Consider the following 9,764-nt stretch of genomic DNA (forward strand, 5'->3'; position numbering starts at 1 on the left):
TTGGAATTCCGAAAAATAAGTCGGAATTCTGAGAGATTTTTTTTTTTAATTCTGACTGACAATAAAAAGCGCTTACTGTAATTTTAGGGTTAGTGTTACACAAACCGAGTTAAAAACATGACCTCCTTGTGTGCGAGGTAATAAAACAGCTTCCATAAAGAGTCCCCAGTTCATTCCTCTCAGAGACATATTGATGCTCTCAGCTGCTCTGGCACGACGTTCCTCCTGCAGACGAAGCCGTTAATTATGGCCGCCACTTCACAGTTTGGATAGCAGCTCTTTGGCGCCCGGCGACATCCCAGCTGTCTGTAATCACAGGGCGAGAAGCACGACACGAGCATGTCATCCCTAACTGAAACAAATATCTGACGGGAAAAGTCTCGCCACCTGCTGACGCTCAACGTCTCTGATATCTGTCAGACAAGAGAAACAGTATTATGTATTATGTCCTGTTCTACGGCAGAAACATATCCATTTCTAAGTGGACTTTTCTTTGGTTATCTTATGGACATATTCTGCTTATTTTAGGTTTCCATATCAGTATATAGTGTCTCTGCTTTAAAGAGTCCTCTCCTGCTGATGTTCAGGTGTATATCAGTATGTAGTGTCTCTACTTTAAAGAGTCCTCTCCTGCTGATGTTCAGGTGTATATCAGTATGTAGTGTCTCTACTTTAAAGAGTCCTCTCCTGCTGATGTTCAGGTGTATATCAGTGTGTAGTGTCTATACTTTAAAGAGTCCTCTCCTGCTGATGTTCAGGTGTATATCAGTGTGTAGTGTCTCTACTTTAAAGAGTCCTCTCCTGCTGATGTTCAGGTGTACAGTATATCAGTATGTAGTGTCTCTACTTTAAAGAGTCCTCTCCTGCTGATGTTCAGTTGTATATCAGTATGTAGTGTCTCTACTTTAAAGAGTCCTCTCCTGCTGATGTTCAGGTGTATATCAGTATGTAGTGTCTCTACTTTAAAGAGTCCTCTCCTGCTGATGTTCAGTTGTATATCAGTATGTAGTGTCTCTACTTTAAAGAGTCCTCTCCTGCTGATGTTCAGTTGTATATCAGTATGTAGAGTCTCTACTTTAAAGAGTCCTCTCCCGCTGATGTTCAGGTGTATATCAGTATTTAGTGTTTCTACTTTAAAGAGTCCTCTCCTGCTGATGTTCAGGTGTATATCAGTATGTAGTGTCTCTACTTTAAAGAGTCCTCTCCTGCTGATGTTCAGGTGTATATCAGTATGTAGTGTCTCTACTTTAAAGAGTCCTCTCCTGCTGATGTTCAGGTGTATATCAGTATGTAGTGTCTCTACTTTAAAGAGTCCTCTCCTGCTGATGTTCAGGTGTATATCAGTGTGTAGTGTCTCTACTTTAAAGAGTCCTCTCCTGCTGATGTTCAGGTGTATATCAGTGTGTAGTGTCTCTACTTTAAAGAGTCCTCTCCTGCTGATGTTCAGGTGTACAGTATATCAGTATGTAGTGTCTCTACTTTAACGAGTCCTCTCCTGCTGATGTTCAGTTGTATATCAGTATGTAGTGTCTCTACTTTAAAGAGTCCTCTCCTGCTGATGTTCAGGTGTATATCAGTATGTAGTGTCTCTACTTTAAAGAGTCCTCTCCTGCTGATGTTCAGTTGTATATCAGTATGTAGTGTCTCTACTTTAAAGAGTCCTCTCCTGCTGATGTTCAGGTGTATATCAGTATGTAGTGTCTCTACTTTAAAGAGTCCTCTCCTGCTTATGTTCAGGTGTATATCAGTATGTAGTGTCTCTACTTTAAAGAGTCCTCTCCTGCTGATGTTCAGTTGTATATCAGTATGTAGTGTCTCTACTTTAAAGAGTCCTCTCCTGCTGATGTTCAGTTGTATATCAGTATGTAGTGTCTCTACTTTAAAGAGTCCTCTCCTGCTGATGTTCAGGTGTATATCAGTATGTAGTGTCTCTACTTTAAAGAGTCCTCTCCTGCTTATGTTCAGGTGTATATCAGTATGTAGTGTCTCTACTTTAAAGAGTCCTCTCCTGCTGATGTTCAGTTGTATATCAGTATGTAGTGTCTCTACTTTAAAGAGTCCTCTCCTGCTGATGTTCAGGTGTATATCAGTATGTAGTGTCTCTACTTTAAAGAGTCCTCTCCTGCTGATGTTCAGGTGTATATCAATATGTAGTGTCTCTACTTTAAAGAGTCCTCTCCTGCTGATGTTCAAGTGTATATCAGTATGTAGTGTCTCTACTTTAAAGAGTCCTCTCCTGCTGATGTTCAGGTCTATATCAGTATGTAGTGTCTCTACTTTAAAGAGTCCTCTCCTGATGATGTTCAGGTGTATATCAGTATGTAGTGTCTCTACTTTAAAGAGTCCTCTCCTGCTCATTTTCAGGTGTATATCAGTATGTAGTGTCTCTACTTTAAAGAGTCCTCTCCTGCTGATGTTCAGGTGTATATCAGTATGTAGTGTCTCTACTTTAAAGAGTCCTCTCCTGCTGATGTTCAGGTGTATATCAGTCTGTAGTGTCTCTACTTTAAAGAGTCCTCTCCTGCTGATGTTCAGGTGTATGGAGGCGTTTCAGGGACATCTGAAAAGTGAACAGATATGCAAGATATGTCAGAAAATCTTTGCTCTTAACTGAAATTCTGGTTTGTCCATCTTTCTGTCAGTAATTATATCATTGTACTCAAAACTAAAACCATTCATCACAATTTAGACAATTTCTGCCCTAAATCTCCTATTGACTAATTTCAGTGTCAGTTCAAGGTCCAAATGAAACGGTTGGGATCATTTTGTTTCCAGTGATGGACAAAACGACTTAAACAAACCAAAGTTGTGATAAACTGGAGTGTTTTTGTCTGAATGTACTGAATGTTATGAAGCAGTTTTCCTCCTCTTGATGTGCAGATGTGAGTAAAGATACTAAAATACACTCAGAACATTGTGTGAAATCAGGCGGCAACTTTTCATTTAAAAAATGCTGTTTGCTTTTGTAAATTACAGTTGGTGTTCCTGAAGGGTTGTGCACACACACACACACACACACACACACACACACACACACACACACACACACACACACACACACACACACACACACACACACACACACACACGCGTGTCACATCAGAAGTGCTGTCTGGATCTTGAAGGCTCATTAAAGGTCCATTTCTGCCGGTGATGATTTGATGCAGGGCTCCAGTCGTCGTGTAGTGACGGCAAATAAGACATCCTGTCCTGGAGAGGGGCGAAAATAGCTGCTCATTAAATGGCTTCTCCAACACACTCACACACATGTGACACACACACACACACACACATACACACACACACACACACACACACACACACACACACATGAACATGGATTTATGAACTCAGCTCAACAATTTGTCTTCAGGCAGAAGTAACTCATCATTCACTGACAGGAACCTTGACTTAACAATAACCTGTTCCCGGTCTGACAAAAGCAATTGTTTTTTTTACTACCTGATGCAGTGCTGTTTGTTTAATCCTTAAACGTTAGACTTCACACCTTATACCTCAAACAGAAGTTTTACAACCTTATACTTTTAACCTCATACCTTAAACATCAACCCTCATTCCTCAAAACTCAGTCCTCATCCTTGGTCCTCAAGGCAGAAAAATATAAATAATCAGCGTCACATGCTTCACAGAGTTTGCGGCTCTCGTCTTGTCTTGCTATGATTTATAATGTATGTTTAAAAGATTGTAAGGAATCCCTTCTGCCTCACTTATTACATTACAAGGGTCTTTCTCCAAGACAAATTGTGATCATGGGTTAAAAGAAAACCCAAAACAACGTTGACTGTTAGGAGGGCAATCATCTTTTCCTTGAGGTCAATTAGTGGGATGTTTCCAGCCCTGTGTCTGCTCCTGGATAAATGCTCTTTTGTTTAAATGCTCTTGACTGGATGAATTTAAACACACCCCTGCACTCTGATTGGCCGACAGCAGTGGCCCTCTTAATTGAAACCTGCTGAGTTGAGGTTCTTTCCGTATCCATCTCAGCCAAAATGCAATCAGATTAAATTAAATTAGAGAAACCAAATATAATTCCGGCAAAGCCTTTCAAACGTCACGGATCATATATGGAAGTGCATATAGGAAAGTTTGATTCCAGTCATTACAGAGGCTCTATTCTTTTGAACGCTGGATACAGAGAAGTCATAGTTTAAAAAAGAAATGGGAATTATAACCTTTACTTTTTCCAAACCATGGTCAGCTGACGTCCAACTGTAGAAAAATGCATTGAAAACAACAACCTTTAAATCTAATAGCCTGTATACAATGTTATCACCATACGTATCTAAGGTTGGACTCCTGCTGCTGTTTCCAATTAAGAGATCTTAACAGAACACATGTTGTTTGTAACCCAAAGCATACATTTAAATACCCACTTAAAGACTTATATACTCCAACAGTTTACTGCTGAAAACAACTCCTAAACTTTTTACATATCACTTTAGTTTCCCAAATCAACCCCATTATTATTCGCAGATCAAATTGTTGATGCTTAACATACCAGGGAAAGCTTTACTGACGATGTATTTGATCTGTTTTCCTACAGAATCCACTCAAAGCAATATAAAGTAAGTCATAGAATAATAAGATCAGGGTCTCGGTTAAATGCAGACAACAGTGACTTAAAGCACAAGACACAAACTTCATTAACCTTTAACCCAAACCACCTTTCTCTAAACATAACAATCATGCTTTTGTCTAGCAACACACAGTCCTTTGTGCACTCATCAAACACAACAACTCTTGTTTTGTGCAAGCATATAGAAAAAGCATTTGGAAAAACATAAACTGGGACCTCGATGATGTTTCCTGTGACATGAGCAGCAAACAAACAAACAAACTAGTCATAAACACAAGTTCTGTCCTCAAACCTCATGACTCAAACTCAATCCGTAAACCTCAGTCCTCAAACCTCAGTCCTCAAACCTCATGACTCAAACCTAAGTCCACACATTTCAGTCATCAAATATCAGTCACAGAACTACATTCCTTTACCTTAGTCCTCAAACTCAGTCCCTACACCTCAGTCTTTAAACCTTAGTCCTCAAACCTGTTCTCATACGTTGTACCCCAGACTTATTGCTCATAACTTAAGTCCTCAAACCTCATCCCTCAACCTCAGTCTTTAAACCTCAGTCCTCAAGCCTCAGTCATTACATCTCAGTCCTAAACCTCAGTTGTTAAACCTCATCCCTCAACCTCATCCCTCAACCTCAGTCCTCAAACCTCAGTCCTCAAGCCTCAGTCATTACATCTCAGTCCTAAACCTCAGTTGTTAAACCTCATCCCTCAACCTCAGTCCTCAAACCTCAGTCCTCAAACCTCAGTCATTACATCTCAGTCCTTATTTGTAATCCTCAACATCAGTCTTTAAACTTCAGTCCTCAAACCTTAAACCCCAACCTTAGTCCTCAACTTCAGTCATAAACCTTAGTCCTCAAACCTCAGTCCTCAAACCTCATGACTCAAACCTAAGTCCAGACATTTCAGTCATCAAATATCAGTCACACAGCTACATTAGTTTGCCTTAGTCCTCAAACTCAGTCCCTACACCTCAGTCTTTAAACCTTAGTCCTCAAACCTGTTCTCAAACCTAAAACATCAGACGTAGTCCTCATAACTTAAGTCCTCAAACCTCAGTCCTACAACTGCATTCCTTAACCTGTCAAGCCCTGAGCCTGTTTTTCAGGTCCCAGGCTCGAAAATGACATGCCCAGAACAAATGACCATAACTTCACTTCTAAAAGGGGTAAATTAATAATCTTTTTTCTCAAAGCAATGATAAACCTGTGAGTTGGATGTAGAAGTGTCAGAATCAATATAGATGTTTTTTATTTTAAAGTAAATTCAGATTGAACATAGTAAAAAAATGTAAATGATAGTGTCCGTCCAAAGAAAAAACATTACTTATAGTGAAAACCAGCCTTGAATGATGGGATAGTAGACTAAAAGCTTTAGGAATCCAAACTATAACATATAATAAGTACCCTGTATCAAGATTGATGCAAAACAAGTCAAATGTGACCTTTTTAGAGAGGTTTAGAAAAGAAAACCCACCTCTGGGGTCATTTGGGTGTATTTGCCGTTTATTTGGAACCCATTGGTCGATTTTGGTGATTGACACCTCTTTTGAACCGTCAGAGCCAATAGAATCGAGGGGAAGTTCCTACATCCATCTAAACATTATCATTGGTGAATGAGAGTGATGCGCAGCCAGCATGCCCAAAACCAGAAGCCCTGTCACACTCTATATGAAAGATCAGTTTATTGCCATAAATATGATGATGGATTATCAGTAATCATTTCAAAGTGACACAGAGACATTGGATTAACCTTCAGCAGTGTTTATATGCGTTTGAATGCCATTGAACACAACTTTTGATCAGAAAACAGCAAAGGTAAGAAGTATTTGCCGTTTTGGCTCCCTAAAGCTAAATTGTGTGTTGTCTGGTTTCGCTCGAGTTTTGGTCGCTCAGTGATGATACTTATACCATTGGAATCTGTGGAATCTTAGCTTTCATATGATATCTTGTTAGTGCAGATCCGATGAAGTATAACATATTTCTACCGTGAGTTATGTGCTAAATGCGTTAGCCCTCTTTCGCTTTGTGCTAATTCAGAGGCTCGGCGTTGACTTGTGTTTTGTTTTGGACCTTAGTCCGCAAACTCAATACCTAAACCTTAGTCCTCAAACCTTAGTCCTCAAACCTGTTCTCAAACCTGTTCTCAAACCTGTTCTCAAACCTGTTCTCAAACCTAAAACCTCAGACGTAGTCCTCATAACTTAAGTCCTCATAACTTAAGTCCTCAAACCCTGAGCCTATTTTTCAGGTCCTAATAACCCTTAGTCCTAATAACTTAAGTCCTCAAACCCTGAGCCTGTTTTTCAGGTCCGAATAACCCTTAGTCCTAATAACTTAAGTCCTCAAACCTTATACCCTAGACTTAGTCCTCATAACTTAAGTCCTCAAACCACAGTCATTAAATCTCAGTCATCAAATCGAGTCCCGAACCCATCCTCAAAAAGCAGTTTGTAAAATGGAGCACCACCATTACATTTCCCAAACATCAAGGTCTTAATGTTGTTTCAAGCCCTCTCCACACATTCTGAAAAACATTTCCTGTGAAGAAACATTGAATCCTTTTATAACTTAATTATTATTCTGGCCCTAAAATAAATCAAATATGAGTATATTGAGTTTGAAAATACCTAAATCAGCTTAGAGTTTTTAGCTAATCCCTAATCCCCATATCAAAACACAGAGGAGATGAACTGAGTGTCCTCCACAGGAGCTACTGCCTGACCACTACTGTGCTCCTTTGAATAAAATGAAAATGAAAATGCACTTCCGATGAAATGTGTCCTCATTACGTCATCACCACATCTGTATTTTTGGAAGTCAACATAAACATGTCGCTAGTAATCCTTTACTTGGATCAGAATGAAACATGACATAATCAAAACGAATATTTTCAAACAAATTGTCCTGCAGTGAACTGCAGTTTTTGATTCTGACGTCTGACAAACTCTGTTTAATCATATATTCACTCAGAGGAGCTTAGTTAGTCTTAATTTGTTTCTCTTCTCATTTAGATTTGTCTTTTCTTTTCTATGCCGCATCTCGGTGATTAAATGGATCACTTGAAATATATAATTCGATTTTTCAGATGTGCTGAGAAGCAAATCACTTCCTCCCTAAAGTTTTTACTCTGTCTTCAATTTCATGGGAGAGGCTTTCCCTATTCTGCTGATGTTCAGGTTTATATCAGTATGTAGTGTCTCTACTTTAAAGAGTCCTCTCCTGCTGGTGTTCAGGTGTATATCAGTATGTAGTGTCTCTACTTTAAAGAGTCCTCTCCTGCTGATGTTCAGGTGTATATCAGTATGTAGTGTCTCTACTTTAAAGAGTCCTCTCCTGCTGATGTTCAGGTGTATATCAGTATGTAGTGTCTCTACTTTAAAGAGTCCTCTCCTGCTGATGTTCAGGTGTATATCAGTATGTAGTGTCTCTACTTTAAAGAGTCCTCTCCTGCTGATGTTCAGGTGTATATCAGTATGTAGTGTCTCTACTTTAAAGAGTCCTCTCCTGCTGATGTTCAGGTGTATATCAGTATGTAGTGTCTCTACTTTAAAGAGTCCTCTCCTGCTGATGTTCAGGTGTATATCAGTATGTAGTGTCTCTACTTTAAAGAGTCCTCTCCTGCTGATGTTCAGGTGTATATCAGTATGTAGTGTCTCTACTTTAAAGAGTCCTCTCCTGCTGATGTTCAGGTGTATATCAGTATGTAGTGTCTCTACATGTCTCCATGCTTTAATTTTCAAAAAGCTCTTTATTTTTCTCATACTGCCTGTGCTGCAGCACCTCTTTTCACCCTCTGTCTGAAACCAGAGCCCAGTCTGCTCTGATTGGTTAGCTGGCCGGCTCTGTTGTGATTGGTCAACCGCTTATCCAAAATAATGTGTTGGAGCGTCAATAGAAGCGCAAGTCTTACATAGTGATGAGGCTTTTTCCCTCCCTCCATTGTTCAGTCTGGCATTTTGAAGATTCCTCCTTTAATTTTAAGTATAAAAAAGGCCCATAAATAATGTTGGAAACCTTTGTGCACTTGCAGCATTCAGAGGAGTCGCTCCTGTGTGATTTATTAAAACAAGGCTTCTCTTGGATGGTTTTATAATGATGTCGATCAGCGCCACCTTCACCTCGGTTTCCCAGGGGTCACTGCTTCTAACAGGAAACACAAATTACCTCCAGTCTCATCCACCTTCACACCGCAGAGTCTCAAACAGCAGCTCATACGGTTCACTTCAAATCAAATCAAGTGGAAATCGGAGAGTTGCTTTCAAATCCTCCTATTATACTATTTTTAGGCATCTCATATAGGTCTCAGATATAAACTAATATATAAAAAAACATGTCTATGAAGTGTTTTGATCAAAATACCAAACAGATCACCCATAGCCTCATCCCCCTCTATTTCAGCCCTGTTACTAAAGTGCTGATTCTGGATCAGTAGCTTTAAAAAAGAAAATAGAATTCTACCCAGAAACTCAGCTAAATGCCGCCGTGATTAAACGCCATATCATGTTCAAAACCACATCAAGGATTATTTCTGAAACAGTATGGAGCTCAAACTCTTTCTCTCTCTCAGGTTTACCACAAGGTGAGTTCCTTTTTTAATTTCCAGCTTCTTTACACATACTCTCTCCAGTACAGGTTAGCTCTGAGTGTTAGCGATGCTAATGTAAACACAGGCCATATTACTTAAAAAACACGTTGCGCATTGTTTTTGATACAGCGACAGTTCTGAAAAGTCGTCATGACGCAGCAAATCTGGATCAGCTCTGTTGTTTCTCCGTTTTTAGAGATGTGGGTACGGAGGAAAAGAGAGAGAAGGTTTTATTTTCGGACACTTTCCATTTTGCATAATAGGGGACCTTTAATGTCGTTTATTACGCAGTACACTGCTGAGTATTTGAAGAAAAAACACAATAACGACATCATTTTAAAGCTTAGATTATCCTCTTTCAAACAGAGCATAAACTCAAACTGTGTTTTGGAGTCGATGTGACTGATTTTGAGCAGGTTACAAATTATTGGACAGATCGACACACACACACACACACACGTAACACACCACCAGCATGGTGATGTGGCTCTTGTGTGGTGTGTGTGTGTGTGTGTGTGTGTGTGTGTGTGTGTGTGTGTGTGTGTGTGTGTGTGTGTGTGTGTGTGTGTGTGTGTGTG

The sequence above is a fragment of the Trematomus bernacchii genome, unplaced genomic scaffold, assembly GCF_902827165.1.
Source record: "Trematomus bernacchii unplaced genomic scaffold, fTreBer1.1, whole genome shotgun sequence".
In the NCBI taxonomy this organism is placed as follows: domain Eukaryota; kingdom Metazoa; phylum Chordata; class Actinopteri; order Perciformes; family Nototheniidae; genus Trematomus; species Trematomus bernacchii.